The 19,279-nt window shown below is 34.2% G+C and overlaps 1 long non-coding RNA gene across 2 annotated transcripts in view; it reads left to right on the top strand.

The window, feature by feature from the left end:
* Nucleotides 1–19,279, top strand: part of LOC145247868 (uncharacterized) — a 49,614-nt gene that overhangs the window by 25,816 nt on the left and 4,519 nt on the right. The window contains exon 2 of one of the 2 annotated variants that reach the window (XR_013863291.1): nucleotides 1,327–3,212. The exons of the other annotated variant lie outside the window; for it this stretch is intronic. This is a non-coding gene — a long non-coding RNA (uncharacterized LOC145247868). Of the gene's footprint in view, nucleotides 1–1,326; nucleotides 3,213–19,279 lie in introns of those variants that run through there. 2 annotated transcript variants of the gene reach the window in all.

The following is a 19,279-nucleotide window of genomic DNA, read 5'->3' as shown; positions in this document are numbered from 1 at the left end:
CAAACACTAGAAGTTTTAATCGTAACTCGAGTCACTTAAAAACAAAAATAACGGAATATCTTAGGAAAAAAATATCAATTTGTAAAAAGGTACTAAGTACTTAAAATAAGATTTATTATGTGTGTTACAGGAAAAAAGACTGTCCCCTTTTTCTGTAAGTAAGTAGAACATTAGATAAGTGGAAAATGATAGACCGAGATTCGAACTTTCTAAGCAAGGTTCAGAAATAGATTCAGAAAATGGAATGTTAGCATTTCGCATTGTAAAACTTCATATAAAATAGTTTAGATATGTTTGTATTGTAAAAAGAATTTAATTGTGCATTCTTTTATGGAAAGTTAATGAAAAGGTCAGCTAAAAATAATGAACAATACAATTTGAAAACATATTGAAAAATAAGTTAGGTTGGAAAATAGGTTAGTGAGAATTCTTTGTTGCAGAAGTGTGTTTTGGAAATGTATGTTTAAGCCATGTGAGTCGATCACGTTTTGAGACCACACGTCTGACGTCATAGCAAAAATGAATTCTCAATATAGGAGCTAGTTAGTCGAGGATCAGGGCAGACGAGTCCGGTTCGAACAAGCAGCAGAATCGATCAGACAGAGCTGACATGATCAGAGGAGGGCCCCTTTAGAAGTAAAGGGAGGACGTTTAATTATGTAGAACGATTTTGAATTCCTTGACGTCATCATCATTCGGCTGTCCGATCCGATAATAAAGAAGTTATCATCATGGTTTTGTAAAACTGTGTCGTGTCATCATTCAACTGCAAAAGGTAATGTGTGAAACATCCTTAATATGAACTTTGTCTCCCTCGTCGTTATTATGAACTTTGTATAACCCCATCCTAAGTAATGTTTCCCTCCATCATGAGTAATGACTGTCCCCTCCTGTGTTATAAGAACACCCTCTTCTCGCTATATGTGTTAAGAAGAAACACTACATAACCTTATAAATGTATCTTCCCCTCATCAATATGAATGTCCCACTCCTAACTCGTAATATGAAACCCCCGGTTATACAACAATATGTATATGTGTTTAAATTATAATTTCTTGTATTATCTTATTATATTTGTCGGATGTTTGATCGGTACCAGTCTGAGTATTATTTTTTACAGAATGTACACTCATAGAATTAAATGCAACTAGAGGAAATACTCCTAAACCAATGAGAAAACGTTGCGATTTTACTTTTATATATAATTTCTGAATAAATCTATTAATATATATAGCAGTGTCATATATCATTTTGCAGCGCGTTTTTCGCTCTATCGAATTATTTTATTTGTTACCGTTCTAATATGTCCTCATTCATTTTTTCCAGGTTTTTCGACAGCGTGGAAAAATTCACATTCGCACGATGTTCTTGTTCTAGTTCAAAATAGGCCGAAAAGCTGCCGAGACAGCTCGTAATATCAATGATGTGTTTTGTTCAGGAACCACTAACGAGAGTGTGGCTCAACAGTGGTTCCAAAAATTTGTAATGGTGACGAGAGCCAGGAAGATGAAAACAGTTACGACCGGCCGACTGCGGTTGATAACTGATATTTGAAAGCCTTAATTGAAGCTGATCCTCGCAAAACCACACGATAATTTCTGTTGAACTCGACGTCGACCACTCAACATACATTCGCCATTGAAAGCAAATAGGGAAGTCAAAAAAGTTGGATCAATGGGTGCCGCATGAATTGAACGAAAATCAATGAACTCGTTGTCTATACGCTGCTTCTGCCCAACATAAACGAACCATTTTCCGAGCTGATTGTGACGTATGATGGGAAGTGGATCCTGTACGACAACAGGCGACGTTCAATGGTTCAAAAGCAGTCTGAAGCATTCCATACGTTTTTCTAACATTTTGAACTAAGTTCAAAACAGAATTTTATTGCATATCGTTTTTCTAAAGTGTCCTCACGTCCAGATTAGATTTTGAAATTCACCTGCAGTGACTCTAAGGCTTTAGTAGGGTGTATTTCAATTCCTGTTGAAGCTGTTGATTTGAACCGTAGATCATAAAAATCGGCCTGCCATCTCATAAGATGTATTGCAATTACGTATTGAATTTTCAACAGTCTACGGCAATTCAAAACGGCTGAACAAAATAGTCTGGAAACTTATTGAAGGCACCTTGTACATATAAATATAAAACGCACAGACACCCTGCTTGCTGTTGGAATACTCTTCCTACTTTCTGTTTTCCGACCGTACTAACATGTAAAAATATAAATGTTTTGTAAATAAATACCTTGTCACTTAATTATGCAATAAGTTCGCTCTAATTCCGAACTCTATCACAGTAACCTTTTACATTTCAATGCTAATAAGATTTGTTTATATTAATTATTTTTATTGCGGACTATTATTGTCATCTTTATTAGTTGTTGTTTCACGACGTTTCCGCCAATTATTCCTCTAGCCTTTGTCAGGTGGTAACCGGGACGGATAGGTCGCGGTTACCACCTGACGAAGGCCAGATGAATAGTTGGCCGAAACGTCGTGAAACAACAACTAATAAAGATGAGGATAATAGTCCGCAATAGATGAATTAATATAAATAATACTCATCTCAATAATGAATTTCAATTAAAATAAGAATTGTTTGGTATAATAAAATTAAGAATAAACAAAAACAGATACCCTTTTATATGTAAAAATATTTGTTTAAAAATTTGTTTTTGATGTTAAGTAATTGAATCTGGTCACAAATATTAACATTCGATTTTGAAAGGCAAAGCGAAAAAGTCTTTTTGATTGTTGTCGCTGTACTTTGTAGAATGGTCGAAGCGTGGAAGACTCACCGAGCCCGACTCCAACGGGCTCACTACGTCGAACTTTAAGTAGGGGACCCGTCGGAGTCGCGCAAAGGGAGCATTCGATTCCAGTGTGAAGATCCTTCGGAGAAAGTTAAGAAATAGTGCAAGAAGAAAGATGCAATCAGAACAGATAACTTTGCCGGTGCGCAAGCTGACGTCATAGCAGAGAAAGAGGAAGAAAAGAAAAGCAGAGAGAAAAAAAGATTAAAGATTGTGAGAGTACCGGCAAAGTGTGTCGATGGGAGATGGACGCCTGGTCACGTGGTGGCGTGAAAAACTTTTAAAATGCGTGTTCGAGACAGCAGAATTTTGTCAACTAAGTGACTCTCAAAACAAGATGCAATGCATTGTTTAAAAAGTTTCTTTAATAAATGCGTTTTATTTCAACTAGAAAAAAGTGAATCGATTATATTTCCTTTTTTGTTATTGTCCGACTATATTTCCTTTTTTGTTATTGTCCGACTGACTCTGCATGCAATGTTTGGATCCGGTTGTTCAAAATGCATTTGTCCAATCTATGAAATTGTTGATATTTACTTTCGGTGTTGGTACAATATATATATATATATATATATATATATATATATATACGCACTAGCAGGGAGAAAAACACAACACAGTTGATCTATAAAATATATATTGATCTTATTTCACAACGACAAATCAGCTTTTGATTATTATTACTAATGTTTTCACGTTTCTGAAAGGCGCGAAAGGTGGGGTACGTGGTTGTGTAGGATGGTAGGCGGTGAAAAAAGTGACCGACTGACTTATTTTCTTTGAGATGGTTTTATTTATAAAACATTGTTTTTCTAATGGAATCTTTAATACGTTTTTGTCGATTGTTTCAACCATTGATCAATATTCTCTCACATATTTATTAAAACAATGGTGGAAAATTGTCGAATGTTTTTTCTTCCCAGGTTTCCTGCTAATATCTAGTACGTGTTAAAATATAACGACAACGTCACAAGTGTTGGAAGAGAGAAAGGATAAAATAGAAAAAAGAAGGAAAATCTCATGTTTGGGAAAAAAAGCCATAGATATAAGAGTAAAATCCAAAAACTCACAACTTAAGGCGGCGGAAGTGGACTCGGTTTAGCTAAATATGACACGGAAGTTAGTAACATTAAAAGAAATACGAAACCAGAGGAAACTTATTCATAGCAACGTTTTTGATAGAGTTGTTTATAATATTTTTTGTGTGTGTGTGTGGGGGGGGTAAATTAAGAAGTGTTAATAAAAAAATCATACATTATTTATGATAAAATTCTGTGAAAAGTCTTGGGGAAGACATATTCTAAGAAACTTTTAAAAATACAAGTTTATTTTTATGGTTTATTTGTTTAAAAAATGTATTTAATATTCAATATATTATTTCATAAAGGTATTTATACAAATGTAAATAATAAAGTTATCATTTTTTTTTTTTACACAGTGATCGCCACATATCAAGGCCCGGAAGCCACTCAGGGATAAGGGTTATTGCAAGTATATTAAGTTAGTGAGGAGATTTGCTGAAGTGTTTACTGAAGGGGGCGGTTCATTAGGAATTTGTTAACATTGGACTTGAAGACATCCAAGTTATAGTCCGGAGGGAAGCAGGCAGACGGAACAGAGTTCCACAGGCGTGCAGTTCTAAGAAAGAAGCTGGGGGAAATTTTTCACAGTGGGTTCAGCTAGACGGGTGTTTTTCGTGAAAGATGGGCGAGGGGGGACCAGAGATTGGAGTTCAGACGAGCATCTGCCATGGAAATAACGATAAAACAAGGACAGGCTCGCAACGTCTCTTCTGTGGGAGAGAGGTTGCAGGGTAAAGAAAAGGGCATCCCCCACTAAGCCACGAAGTCTATTTTGTACTCTGTCAAGGCATGATAGGCTGTTTTTAGCAGCTCGTGCCCAGATATGGCAACAGTATTCCATCCTTGGACGTACTTGGCTTTTATATAGATAGAGAATTGCATCAGTAGTGAGATATCTTCTGGAGCGGTAGAAGAATCCCACCATCTTTCCAGCGACCTTGGCAACAGACTTGATGTACGTGTTCCATTTCAGATCAGGAGTAAAGGTCAAACCCAGAAGCTTGTCAAAACACGGAGCCTCACCCAGACGAGAGTCATCCATCACAATTGATGCCAGCTGGGGATCAGAGCGTTGATGATGTAAGGATAGGAGTTTGGTTTTGGATGCATTAAAGGTAACCAACCACATCTTCCCCCACTGAACCACGCGCTCAAGATCAGAGGAGAGAGATTCAGAGAGAACTTTGTCATTTACAGCCTTTGATGTGTTGCCGTAGATGATCGTGTCATCATTAGATTTTGGTTCGACATAACACATGTAAACGATAAATTTTCTCATTCTTTTTTATGGTTTCGTGATAACACAACTATTAAAACAAAAAAAATATGTATAGAAATGTAAAAAATAAAACTTTATTTTTTGGTTCATGGTTGCACAAGAAGTGTTAAAGCTAAAATAATTTTTTGAAACAAATTATTTTTACATGGTTTCGTATTTCGTTTCATGCTCAATGACTTTCGCCCCGTTCCGCATGTTAGCTAAATTGAGTATACTTCCGGCGTCTTAACTTTGGATACTGAGTTTTTGGATTCAGCCGAGATAGGTAGATAGATTGACACATAGATAGACAGACAAACAGACAGACATACGGATAGATAGATAGATAGATACACAGACAGATAGATAGATAAAGATAAATAAACGAAGATAGAGAAATATAGATATATATTAACAAAAGACAGAGAGATAGAGAAGTATAGGGATTTACAGTTCGAAGGAACAGAGAAGTAGAGGCAAGTGTTTGTCTCAGAAAAAGGCGTAAGTAGATGCATAAACAGAAAAAGAGAATCACACTTAGAGTAAGAATAGAGAAAAAGACATTCACATTACGGGTTGAAAAAGAGATAAAGGGAGATAAAGCGATAAATTACATTGAATTTAGAATTTAGACTTGCTAAATTCAAAATGGCGTAATAAAAACACATTATACGGTATTTACAGCTTCTCTACCAATTTTCTGATTTTTATCGTGTCGGCACTTTATCTCTTTTTGCGGAATTGATTGTTGCTATTTGATCTGATGGGTTAAGGGCAAAATAGATTCACTAATTTATATAATAATTAAGTTATTGATTTTGTGCTACGAAACAGTTACTGCCAAGACTTATAAATGTCAACTAAATTAAAGGAATGAAATTATGAGATGATCAAGAACTACGGAATATAGATTTTTGTCATCCATTCAGTTTATTGCTCCCTAATTATATTGAACTTTTTAAGTAAGGATTGGTTTATATTATAAGGAAATTGAGTATATTTCAACACGCATATATATTTCAAAAATAAGACAAGAAAAAATTAAAGTATAATGTGTATTTTTCAAGTATGTTACAATTGGTTCGACAGCCTAAGACAATTTTAAACTTTATGATATTAAAAAATAATAGATATCAGTAACTCATTAGATTGGTTGGTTGGTTGTTTTTGTTTTACAGCATATCAACCCTTTTCGGGTTATTTATTGCCGAATCCAAAGATTTTGAAGAAAATTTTTTTTAATAGAATATATTTTGTTGTTTTCACGCCGGTTTCTATTCACCCCATAGTTGGGACCCTAACAGGTACTACCACTCCGGGTCAGAGTGGACCTGGGAGCAATGGTATATTAAAGGGTGGCTCCACACTCCCCAAAGCCCACAAGCTGGGGCCTCACCACTGGATATAGTTTAAGGTCATATCCAGGACCCCCATTGAGGGACTTCTACCCTCTGCAGGGGGGCAGTCAGCGTATTCTAATGCCCCACTGACAGGGCCGGCAACTCATCAGGCTGTTTGAAAAAAGACACATTAATTAATACATATCTCAACAGATTTTCATCATGTTATTAACGGTTCCAAACAGTTTAGCTTCTGCTCGTCATGTTTTTTGTATTTCAATCATTTTTCGATGGCGATGGAATTTTTGGAACGCCCTATTTTCGTATTCCTATATTTTGGATTTAAATTTCGGTTAATTGCTTACCTTTATATAACCTTAGTCCCCAATGTGTTTGTAACTAAAGTTAAATTTTCTTTTTCTAAATTATTTATTCAATTTATTTGTTTTTGTCGTACTGTACGACTCTTCAAATCCTCGATTAAATTTATATGTCTTACCTATATTCTATTCCATCTCCAAAAGTTTCGTATGTTTTGATTTTAATCGAGTTAAACTTTTCGTGAGATCTGCATTGTTATTAAAAGTTTATTCTAAAGGAATTATTTTTTTAAATAAAATAAAATTAATCTACATCCCATACTTGTTAATTAAAGAATTTGAAATTTAAAATTATTTTTTAAATTTTATCATTGTTTCCCATTCAATCAGATTTTCTTTTGCTTATCTCTTCGAAGACCTAATCTAAAAATATCGCGTTCAAAGGGGGATAACTCCGGATATCTAATTCTATTGAATCACAAAAATCTCAAGTTTTAACTTTTCATAATTCCATATTTTGACTTTATTATTTATAAATTATTTAATTTTGCCTATTCAAATTTTATTTTTCATTTATTTTCAATATTATATACTACTAAAAAAAATATTTTATAATTTTCACACTTAGTCTGTGCAAGTATCTGGCATTTAATTACTCCCGGAGATTTTTCTCATCTTTTGTGCTGTTTTTTTTATTATTACATTTTCACCCAAAACAAGGCACATTACAACATTGGTGTAGGCCCCCTACTATCAGGGGCAACAACTACCGGGGTACTATGTAGGAATTTGGGTAGCAAGATGTCGGTTCACGTTACACTTGAACTTCTGCACCTTAGTACAGTTGGGGAAGCAGGGACCTGGAATGGAATTCCAGAGTCTAGCGGTTCTGGGGAAGAAACTACTAGAGTAGAAATATATTTTACATCTAGGGATCTCTACTCTGTGGGGGTGGGATTTAGCTGCCTGTCGGGTTTGTCGAGGGGTTTTACGTCGTGGGGGCACAAGTGCTTGAAGTTCGTCAGAGCATTCACTATTAAAATACTTTTAGAACAGGTAGAGGTATGCAACGTTTCGTCGATGGAACATTGGCTGAAGCTTAGATGCCAGTTCAGGGTCTATCAGATTGGCGACTCTCTTTTGAACCTTGTCTAGGGGCGAGAGACTAGTAGCAGATGCACCACCCCAAATTAAATTTACCAGGATTTAATCTTATTTTCCATAACTATTATGAGGATTAAAACTATCTCTATCTCTCCTTATTAGGTTATACTTGTTTAATTTTCAGTATGATATGGTTGGTTGGTTGTTTTTGTTTTACGGCATATCAACCCTTTTCGGGTTATTTAATGCCGAATCCAAAGAATTTAAATAGAATACATTTGTTATTGCAAGTCGGTTTCTATTTAACCCATAATTGGGACCCTAACAGGTAGTATCAGTTCGGGACAGAGTGGACCTGGGAGCAATAGTAATAAAAGGGTGGCTCCATACTCCCTAAATCCGGCAAGCTGGGGTCTCACCACTGGATATTGTTTAAGGTCATATCCAGGACCTTTAGTATATGAAATTGAAGTTCTACTAAATTATTTTAATATTTCACCATTGTAAATTTTAATATTAAATTTATAGGTTCTTCTTATACTTTAATATTAGTATATTCTGTGGATTTAAAATAATTTCAGCATGATTTTAGGCGTGAGAGAAGAGACAAGTCTGTACAGAATCCATTTTTTTTTTGTTAAGTAGATTCTGATTACATCTTTTTAATTTACTGCGTTTTTATTTTCCACCCTTATTCAGGACTGGAATAGATACATTGAGAGCATTGCCAAGGCTGCTGCAAGGAAGGTTGGCTCCCTCTACCGTGCTAGAAAACTACTTACGCCTGCCAGTATCCTATACCTCTATAAGGCAACCATTCGCCCATGTATGGAGTACTGTTGTCACATCTGGGCTGGTGCATCTGCTGCTTGTCTCTCGCTCCTGGACAGGGTTCAAAAAGGAGTCGCCAACCTGATAGGTCCTGAACTGTCATCTAGGCTTCAGCCTCTGTCCCATCGACGGGATGTTGCATCCCTCTGCCTGTTCTACAAATACTTTAATGGTGAATGCTCTGACGAGCTGCAGACACTTGTACCTCCCCGACGTAACTACCCCCGACAAACCCGACAAGCTACTAAGTCTCATCCCTTTACAGTGGAGATCCCTAGGTGCAAGAAAGCCTTTTACTCCAATAGTTTCTTCCCCAGAACTGCGGGTCTTTGGAACTCCCTTCCGGGATTCTGCTTTCCCAACTGTAATGATATGCAGAAATTCAAGTGTAATGTTAACAAACATCTTTCTACTCTTCTCCCTTCATAATGACCCCGCTAATTAATTCTCTAATAGTAGCCCCCTGCTTCAAAGTAGCACTGTGCCTTGTTTGGGGTGAAAATTGAATTAAAAAAAAATATTCAGGATTGACCATTTTAGTTTTAGTTTGAAATTTTTTTATTATTTTATGTAGTTTTTTTAATTCAGTCTCCTAATGTTTATCTTTTTATATATAAAAAAATATATTTTGGTCTATTCTTTTATTATTATTATTCCCATCCGTTTTAGATTCGTTCTCGAGTCTGGTTTTAAAACATGCAACGTGGTCTCTGAATCTGTACTTAAACGAACAAATCGTACCCCCGGGTATACTATCCTATTTTACATCTGAACTTCATATTTGTACACAATTTCTGAAATTAAGCAATTACCCTCACCTCCCCCGACAGTAGACATTCGTTAGGTATTCTAGAGTTACATTTTCCCCCCAAATTTTTTCCACCTGATCCAGTTCTATTATTGTTCAGCATTTTGTTTATTTCATTATTATTGGAGCTATAGTGTTTGCAGTTTTGTAGGCAGCGATCAGGAAAGAAAGTTTGATTGTGTTCTTTCTTAATTATTTTACGTAATCTGTTCTCTGATGGAAACCTTTATCAATTATTTTGTAAAATTCCTTAGGAGTATTATTTTGAATGTGATCACTGAAAGGCGGATTAACCCAGACTTGTTTTTTTCGTCTATTTCTCATTTATATCATCTTTTATCATAATTATGCGCTTCTTCTTTATTCTCTATTTCATACTTTTTATTTTTCATCTTATTTCTGCATCTGTATTCACTTTTCGTGTTTCTTCTTTCTTTCATAGCCATGTTGTATGGAATTGGGTTTAGTTCTTATAGTTTTATCATTTTCTTCTTCCCATGATATCTCGATCCAGTTAAAGCTTCATAATACTTAAATATTTTATCTTTGATGTTTTAGTTTTGTAAATGTGTATAAATGATTGATTAAATAACTGATAACCATTAATTTTAATATTTGAGTCAATGTACTTAGCTTTATTTTTTATTGGTACATTTATTGTACATTGCCACATATTAATATATTTATTATATTAAAATGTTGGATAAGATATCAAATAAGATATATATATATATATATATATATATATATATATATATATAACTACTTCATTTAATCACATAAATTAATATACCAAAGTATAAATTTATGCGTAAACTTGAAGTATTTACTTTAACAGTAGGTAGAGCTAGGTAGTAAGTTATAAAATATACATGGCGATTAATATGCTTAATTGCCACATATATTTTATAACTTATTATAAATATACATGTATATATATATATATATATATACACATATATATACTAGCGAAAGTACCCGTCGTTGACTGGGTTCAATAACGGCTTACAGAAAATAGACTGGTTATGAAAAGAAAACGTTGTAAAGAGATAGCTTCAAATTTAGGGGTATCAAAACCAAAGCAAAATATGATGAAAGTAAAAATGAAATAGATAAACCCCATAATTTACTATACCATACCTGTTCACACTGAAACACTTATCACAATATTCTATTGATTTATATTAAAAAACCTTGTTAAACTTTGTGACATATTTCAATTCTATGGAGGTCAGGCGCGAACGAAGACCCCATAATTTTATTATACCATATTTCTTCAAACTGAAACATAATTATCAAAGTATACTTTCGCAGATAGATACGTAAAGTCTGTATTAAAGTTTGTTCCTATTTCCATTCTATGGAGGCCAGGCGCGAACGCAGACCCCACAATTTTAATGAATCATCATTATGCCAGATCAAACATACCCATTCCTTTGTCTCGATACATCTTCTATCATTATATGTGATCAGTTTTCTAAAATAGTCTACTATAAAGGAGCCTATTCGTGACTAGACACACAAATACACACACACACGTTCAGCTTTATATATATATATATATATATATATATATATATATATATATATATATATATATTAGTACATATACGCAGAATTTTTTCTTTTATATATGTTTCAATGAACAGCAGGGATAATTTCTGTTTGTTTCTCTTTCGATCTTTTTTTTTTTCTATTTGGCGGGATAATGTCCGAACGTTCTGTTCAGGTGTATAAAGGGATTTGCCATAGTTGAGTCGATTTCATGCCAATGATGCATTTAATAATCGACTTTTTCAATAAATGCACTAAGCGAAGACAACTCATCGAAGTCGAAAACTACGCGACTACAGCACATTTTTTGTTACACTCGGCTAAAACGTTCGAACAAATGGGAAAAATGGATCGCAACAAAAACAAACAGGAATTATCTTTACTGTTCAAGGAATATATATATATATATATATATATATATATATATATATATATATATATATGTATAGTGTTGATGTTGTAATTCTAGTTATATAAGGTCTATATTCTAATATAATTTATGTATGTTAATATAAGTTATATATATATATGTGTGTGTGTGTGTGTGTGTGTGTGTGTGTGTGTGTGTGTGCGAAAAACATGTTACAAATATTAGATCTAGTTTCCGATTCTTAATTACTTTACCTAACCTATAAATGTGATAAAACTGAAGTTCTTTCCTGTGAGATTCATCTGTTTCCAAATTCGAAATGGATATATTTTTTTAATTTACCAGTCTTGTATTTATAAGATTAGGATTAACTCATTTGACTACTTATTACCCCCACTATGATTCGTATTTTGAACCTTTACATTCTTCTTTATTGAAAAGTACATATATAAAGGTTAAAAACATTTAAACATATATATTTTTAATATATACACACACATATATATATATATATATATAATCATTGTATTCTGTATACTGTCTTCAAATATTTCCCTATTTCTTATTTCTTATGTTTCATAAGGACAAGAAATCCTACAAGTACATCCACCATACCGACTGATCCCCGGCCAGCTAATTATCTGATAGTCATTAATATTGTCTAGAACCGGCAGGACTCCAATTCAGGATGTAGACTTGTCAACTACGGCATACACCTCCACTCAACGGCTACTGTTCAGCAAAAAAACACAAGCACGCACCTGTTTAAGAAGTGTCCAGACAAATAAGATCCTTGGGGGAAACATGTCATCTCCTAGGAAATAAGGATGTGCTAGTTATAATAAGACGCATTCTTCAGAAAAAAAAAAGAACTGATAAAGAGAAAGACTAACAATTTTCTGTGCAATCTCTGTCTACATGAATCTCGCTAGACTGCGTCTCTCTTTCTCCAAAAGCCTTAACATTATTATGGAGACATCATCTTTGCTGTTGAAGTATCGTCATCTTTCGACGGATACTACGTGTGCGACAATAGTTTTAAAATGTCAGACGGTGTTATTGCCGAGAGCAACTTTGACATTCATGTGACAATCCATTCTTGACAAGGGGAGAACTTGAATGCCTACTGGAGAGAACTTGAATTCCTACTAGACACTACCCTGGAGTATCTGAGTACTCTCTGTACAGAGGTTTGTCAGAACAACCTGGCATGAGGATACTTTTTCCATAGAAGTAAACCCTGACCAAATATTCAAAATCACATAGTATTCGCTGTCCAAATAAGATCTCCTTGCTATGGTTAACTCATAGCTTTTATGAGGAATGGGGCACCTTCTCCAAGTGATGTTACCTCAAGAAACATCACGAAACTGGATACTCCACCAGACTAGATAAATTCTTGTCCTGGAATTCAGTAAGACCAAGAGACCAAAATAAAAGATATAATACAATATATGAAAATGGTTAATTGGGGGAGAGGAAAAATTATGTTCTCAACTTCTTTGAGAAATAAAGAACTTAAATGTAACATTCGAATATATATGGTTCTCATATAGACTTCAAGTGTTAGCCCCAGGTTGTGGGCCCCTTGATTTCTGAGAACTTCGACTGAAGTAAAATAAAATATTACAACAAATAGCTTAACACACATCATCATTTATAATATCGACTTGCGCATAAAAAAACAAAAAAAAACACACATGCGTGACGATATAGGAAAACACGTGCTTTTTCGAGTGTTTTCACATGGAACATATAAGTTGCGTACAAAAGCTGTGCTACGTCAGTTAAGTGTTAGTTAATTTCCAGCCTCCATTCTGTCTGACTGTCTATATCTGTCTCCTTCTCTTTGTCTCTCTCTTTCACTCTCTATCTATTTCTATCCATCTCTCTCTTATTAGTCCTTTTCAAAATAAATTCTATTACGGATTTGTATGGGTCTCTTATGAGTTGTTTGATCTACGTATACCACTCAACGAAATACATGTAAGACGTACTATAAAACAAATTAAATTGATTTTTAAAGGGATAAAATTTCCGTTTGTTATTCATATATATACCTCTCATATTAAAAACTTCCAACTAAATTTTAAACTTTCAACTATATTTATATATTCATTTAGCTAAAAAAAAAGCTGCAATTTTTTTTAGATATCCTAATCGAGTAATATGGTTTGAACTAGTGTATATTATGCTTTTACGGTAGAAATTTTTTTGAAGAATGGCGAACCTGTAACCGCAACACAGAGAGCGTTCCGGGTTCATTACAAGTAAGGACGATATGATGCTGTTCCAGATAGAAACTCAATACAGCTGTGGGTTGCAAATTCTAGAGCTACAGATTTGTCACTGAAAAAAAAAGGCACCTTAAAGGCATCGAAGCTCATGAATGCAAGACTGTGGAACTCTGTTCCGTCTGCCTGCTTCCCACCTGACTATAACTTGGATGTCTTCAAGTCCAACGTTAACAAATTCCTAATGAACCGCCCCCTTAAGTAAACACTTCATCAAATCTCCACACTAACGTAATGTACTTGCAATAACCCTTATCCCTGAGTGGCTTCCGGGCCTTGATAAGTGGTGACCACTGTGTAAAAAAAAAAAAGACAACATTCGAGCTTTAAGTCTTCCTGTTACTCAGTTTCCCACATGTTCAGCTCACAAAAACGCTTTGGCCTTGGGATTATCGAACTGTAAGAAGAATTCTACACACTTTTATGCAATTCCATCCGTACGAATTTATGATTGCTTAGAAACTACACGAACGCGGTTGAAGAGATCGCATGCCAAAATGTGGAAGATACTTCTGCCGCACCTTGCGTAAAGATATATATATATATATATATATATATATATATATATACATATATATATATAATAAATTCCACAGCCAAACAACGTCGCAGCCCACAAGAGCCATAACAATCAACGAACCGGATTGAATTTATTATATACAATCTCTCACATTCTGAATATATATATATATATATATATATATATATATATATATATATATATATATATATATATTGTGTATATTTAGGCAGCATTTTCTCATTTAGACAAATATTATTGAATAGCACGGAATTATTCTGTTTTACAATTTTCCTTTTGGTCTTCTCCAATCTCCGAATAGGCCTTTTAAATTCGCCCACTTAACTTGTAACAAATTACCACATGACTAGGAAAAAAAAATATATATATAAGTAAATTAAAAAACAATCCCTACATTTATTTCTACAATATGCCTGATGATGATGGAAGTACTTCTGTCGAAAGCGTTCGCGATTATGGATCCAACATATACAATTTCGAGAAAATCACAAAAGGAGTATTCGGACATTGGAGAAGATAAAAAGGAAAATTGTAAAACAAAATAATTCCGTGCTATTAAATAATATTTGTCTCTCTCTCTCTCTCTCTCTCTCTATATATATATATATATATATATATATATATATATATATATATATATATATATTGTTGGTGTTTTTAATACACTATTCGGTACGGAATTACATAATCGTAATGTCGGTCAGACAATTTGCACCAAGTATTAAGAAACCTGGATTGTTTGCATCGGAATGACGAGAAAAATATAGTTTGTAGTTTAAATGTAAGATTCTAATTGGATTCCGATTTTCTAAAGGGAGATAACCTTGCAACGCGGCTTACTCTTTATCTTCCATCAAATTCCTCACAGAGGGCGCGACATACGAACTCAATAATATACAACACATGTTTTAATAGATGTCATAACGGAATGAGTATATATGTGCATTAAAAGTAAGATAAACAAGCCAGTCAAAAGAAAAAAAAATGTGAAATTGAAGGGATAAAAAGACTAGGATCATGTGTTAAAATAATTTTTTAACAAGGTTCGCTTAAAAGGGACAGGCAAAATAGTTTGTGTAAAATCAATTCGAAACGAAACGTGTCAAAAGACTAGGACATCAGATTGACATTTACAGATCGCATAAAAGCACGGTCGACTGACTAAGTCCGGCAGGGACCGACAATCAACGTATGTTATGACATTTAGAACAGATTTAGCGATATTGTAAAGCAATGTTTTTAATCTTTGTATATGTCAATGATTTTTGGAATATTTGTGCTTGGGTATTTAGATATTCATCGGCAAAAATAGTCAACGTATGTAATCTATCTATCTTTCTATCTATCGATCGGTTTATCTATCTCTCAATCTATCGGTTTATCTATCTATCTGTCTATCGGTTTATCTATCTGTCTATTTATCTATCTATCAATCAATCTATCTATCCATCTGTTTATATATCTATCTATCTGTTTATCTATCTATCTATCAGTTTATCAGTTTATCTACTTATCTATCTGTCTACCGGTTTATCTATCTATCTATTTATCTATCTATCAGTAGATCTATCTATCTATCTATCTATATATCTATCTATCTATCGGTTTATCTATTTATCTATCGGTTTATCTATCTTTCCACCTATCTATATATAATGATGATTACTACTTCTTAACAGAAGTGTGCCATCTTTTCAGTTAAGTGTTGTGCAGTTGTGTGCACGTAAGTGGTTTTGCAATCAAGCTTTAGTCCTACATGAAAGTACACATGTGTGACACAAAAAATTTTCGTCTTGTAAAGGTGATCGCATGATAATATTTTTAATACTCGAATTTCGTGTCAAGCCACTTTTAAATTTGAAGATTAGACCACACATATGACAACTTAACTTAGCCTTCTCATAAGACGTTCCTGTCTTTGATTGTATAATTTCTGATGACTAACAAAACCAGCTTTTGACAAAAGGTATCTGCCACATACAGTGGACTCCATTTCCTGTTGTAATTTCTCTGACATTATATTTTCGTCCTGCTTTCTTAAAACACGTTTTAAAACCGCAAGCTCTATACGCTGCTTTTCAAAAACATTTACAACTTTCTCTGATGGTTTTGTTCACAGTGATCGATCTTTCGCTTGGGCTTCCCAGTTATGTGCATCCATCTCAAGTATTTTCAAGTTTTTTTTTTCAGAGTATCCTTAAACCTTTTTCTTGATTTATGTTGCTTTGACCCACCATATGAATAGAAAAATCGACAAGTCTTTGCCAAGATATATGAATGATATGTATAGTTTACACCTGAAACAAATTTTTAAAAAATTGTCTTTTCATAAAGAGAATTGCGGATTTGGATGTTAAGGGCTGGATATCTGGTCGGCTTCTCCTCCCGTCTGCATCTTGCTTTCTACCTTTTCTGACGAGTCTCTACTCTCTACCGACTGCTCCTGTACTCCTTTTTTCTTCTCTTCTCGTGCTCTTTTTATATTATAGTTATTATTGTTATTATAAGATAGATCATCCCTGCAAGCGTATTTTTATGTCTGAGAAAATAGCTACACATTTAAAATGTGTTTTTACCGTAATTATGAAAAAAATAACAACTCTATACGTAAATATTTAGAGATGTATAAAGAATCAGAATCGGAATCGGTAATTGTATTGGAATCGGGAATTTCGTACGTAATCGGTAATTGTATTGGAATCTGTAAAAATATTGTAATCGTCCTGTCACTAATAAAAAAAAAAGATGACTTATAGCGGAACAGCACTACTGTCAGGTGTTTAGGAACTCTTTTGCCCTCCATCCCAACCAAGTGTATGGACCAGCACATCTGATTTTGAATAATTTTCATTTCTATACTAGTACTATTTGATTGTTCAAGATCTACAGTGTCAAGTGTTATAATCCTCCAGTTAATATTAAGTATTCTCCGAACACAACTTTGGTGACACCTTTCCAATAACTTGAGATGCCTCCTATATGTTGTTCAAGTCTTTGCCTTATATAGTAGCGTAGTGATAACGCATGCTTCGTAAAAAACTTAGCTTGTTTTGATGTGATTCCTTGATCTGTGCACACACGTTTGTCCAGTTTGCCAAAAGCAGAACTGGCTTTGGCTATTCTGTGATTTATCTCAGTATCAAGCGCACTGTCCTTACTCAGCGTACTACCAAGATATAAAAATTGATCGTGACATTTAACTTCTTACAATCAACCAATATGTTTGGTTCAAGATATGGCATTCCTATAAGTGAAGAATACATAACATATGTTTTCTTGAGACTGATGGTAAGTCCAAACGCGTTACAGTTTACCTGATGTGCAAAACCGAAACTTCCTACCAATATCGCAATTGTTAAAAGCATACCCAATATTGTAGGAGCAAGTATATCAGCTTGTTTCACACCGTTTTTAACTGAAATTGTGTCATACAGAAATCCATTGAAGTTCCCTCAGTCTTTATGGTGCAACTAGTAGGGCAGTCTAATTTTCTAAGAATCTACCAGAGTACATCGCGATTAATGGTCTCAAAAGATTTTGTCAGATCGACAAAAACTGGATGCAAAGGCATTCGTTGCTCCATACGTTTTTCCATCAGCTGTCACGCATAGAATATCATGTGCCGCGGCCAGACCTAAACCACATTGATTCTCTGGGATGATAGAGGCACAAATCCATTTCAGCAAATGATTTAACGACATCTTTGCTAAAATCTTTATGCTCGCCACACTGTGTTTTTGACATCATTTTTTTATGCCATGAAACATTACTATTAAACGTAAGAAATAGATAGATATATGAATATATATATATATATATATATATATATATATATATATATATATATATATATATATATACAGTGATGATCATATTTATTGGCACGGTAAAATAAAAGTTAAATTTTGTCTAATAAATTCTAAAAAAGGGATTAAATTAAAAAAAATAACAAAGTATATTATGTATTTTTAACTGGCCTTTCCGATGCAGCAATCGGATTTTAGAAAAAATAAATAACAAAGGAACAACAAACATAATTGCAAAAAACCCTTGTTCAAAATTATTGGCACGGCTTTGTTTTTCTTTTAGTATCAGTATAATATCAATCAATTTCCGGTTTACGTGCTTTCTGAACTTTTTTATAGCCATATTATGCTTGTTTAACGCTAATTCAGTGAATAATTTTTTTCAGATAATTTTTAGATAGCGATTTATTTAAACTATTATAAGTGACTAAATTATAATTTTCAATCGCCATGGTTAAAACTAAGGAACACAGCGAAGACGTCAGGAAGCTTGTTGTAGCATGCCATACCAATGGGGAGGGCTATGATAAGATTTCAAAGAAGCTAAACCTTCCCAAATCCACTGTTAGAGCCATAATAAACAAGTTCAAATCGCAAGGCCACGTTATGAGTTTAGAGGGTAGAGGGAGAAAAAGGATTCTTTCCCCAAGAGATGAACGGAAAATTGTTCGACAAGTAAAACAAAACCCAAGGATCTCTGTTGGGGAGATTGTTGATGAACAGAGCACCTCTGGAGTGAATGTATCTCGACATACAGTTGGTAGAGTTTTGAAGAGAGCTGGTTTAAAAGCATGTCGTCCGAGAAAGACTCCCTTATTGAAGCCTATGCACCTGAAAGCAAGGCTAGCCTTTGCAAAACGTCATATTGACAAAGATGTTGCATTCTGGAAACGTGTTCTATGGACTGACGAAACGAAAATAGAGTTATTTGGCCATAATAAAGTGTCTTATATTTACAGAAAATCTGGCGAAGCTTTCCTGCCTAAGAACACCATACCCACAGTGAAGCACGGTGGAGGCAGTTTGATGTTTTGGGGATACTTTGCTGCCTCTGGACCAGGGCGACTTGTTAAGGTCACAGGTAGCATAAAAAAGGAAGATTATGTTAAAATATTGGATGAAAACCTGAAAGACTCTGCTAAAGAGCTCTCACTTG

The sequence above is a fragment of the Euprymna scolopes genome, chromosome 26 (assembly GCF_053919585.1).
Source record: "Euprymna scolopes isolate OS-2025 chromosome 26, ASM5391958v1, whole genome shotgun sequence".
In the NCBI taxonomy this organism is placed as follows: Eukaryota; Metazoa; Mollusca; class Cephalopoda; order Sepiida; family Sepiolidae; genus Euprymna; species Euprymna scolopes.
Note: the sequence above shows the minus strand (reverse complement) of the source record. Positions and strands in the feature narration are given on the sequence as shown.